This window comes from Pan paniscus, chromosome 21 (genome assembly GCF_029289425.2).
Source record: "Pan paniscus chromosome 21, NHGRI_mPanPan1-v2.0_pri, whole genome shotgun sequence".
Classification (NCBI taxonomy): domain Eukaryota; kingdom Metazoa; phylum Chordata; class Mammalia; order Primates; family Hominidae; genus Pan; species Pan paniscus.
In genome coordinates this window covers 11,220,085-11,221,188 of record NC_073270.2, presented here as the reverse complement: position 1 = coordinate 11,221,188, position 1,104 = coordinate 11,220,085, and the positions used below count along the sequence as shown (strand labels likewise).

At 42.8% G+C, this 1,104-nt stretch overlaps 1 pseudogene; it reads left to right on the top strand.

The window, feature by feature from the left end:
* The first annotated feature begins 390 nt into the window (after positions 1–390).
* Positions 391–862, top strand: LOC129394903 (large ribosomal subunit protein uL23-like; annotated as a pseudogene).
* The last annotated feature ends 242 nt before the right edge of the window (positions 863–1,104 follow it).

The window sequence follows — 1,104 nt, the reverse complement described above, 5'->3', positions numbered from 1 at the left end:
CATTTGGTGCCTGGAACATAATAGATATTTTAAAAATGTGTGTTTGAATGAATAGAATCTTAATATTGGTGGTTAGACATTGTAATGGGTTGCATCGTGGCCATGAAAAACATGTCCAAGTTCCAACTTCAGATACGTGTGAGTGTGAATATGATCTTATTTGGAAAAAGAGTCTTTGTCGGTGTAAATTAAGTGAAGAATCTCAAGATTAAACCATCCTGGATTAACTAGGTGGGCCCCAAATCCAATGACAAATGTGCTTATAAAAAGAAGAGCAGAAGCAGACATAGGGGAGGACCATGTGAAGATGGAGGCAGAGATTGGAGTTGTGCAGCTACAAGCCAAGGGATGCCTGGAGACATCAGAAACTAGAAGAGAGCTTTTCACAAGATGGTGCCAAAGATGAAGAAGGAAGCTTCCGTCCCTCCTAAAGCCAAGGCCAAAGCAAAGGCTTTGAAGGCCAAGAAGGCAGTGCTGAAAGGTGTCCACAGCCACACACACACACACATAAAGAAAATCTGCACGACCCCCGCCCACCAAGACACTGTGACCTCAGAGGCAGCCCAAATATCCTCGAAAGAGCACCCCCAGGAGAAACAAGCTTGGCCACTATGTCATCATCAAGTTTCTGCTGACCACTGAGTCTCCCATGAAGAAGACAGAAGACAACAGCACACCTGTGTTCATTGTGGATGTTAAAGCCAACAAGCACCAGATCAAACAGGCTGTGAAAAAGCTCTGTGACACTGATGTGGCCAAGATCAACACCCTGGTTAGGCCTGATAGAAAGAAGAAGGCACATATTCTTCTGGGTCCTGATTATGATGCTTTGGATGTTGCCAACAAAATTGGGATCATCTAAACTGAGTCTGGCTGGCTAATTCTAAATATATGTATCTTTTCACCAGAAAAAAGAAACTAGAAGAGACAAGGAAAAATACCCCCCTACAGCCTTGGAGGGAGTGTGGCCTTGCTAACAGCTTGATTTCAGACTTACAAACTCTAGAACCATGAGAGAATAAACTTCTGTTGTTTAAAGCCACCAAGTTTTTGGTAATTTGTTATGGCAGCCCTAGGAAACTAATACAGAGGTATGAAAAAAAA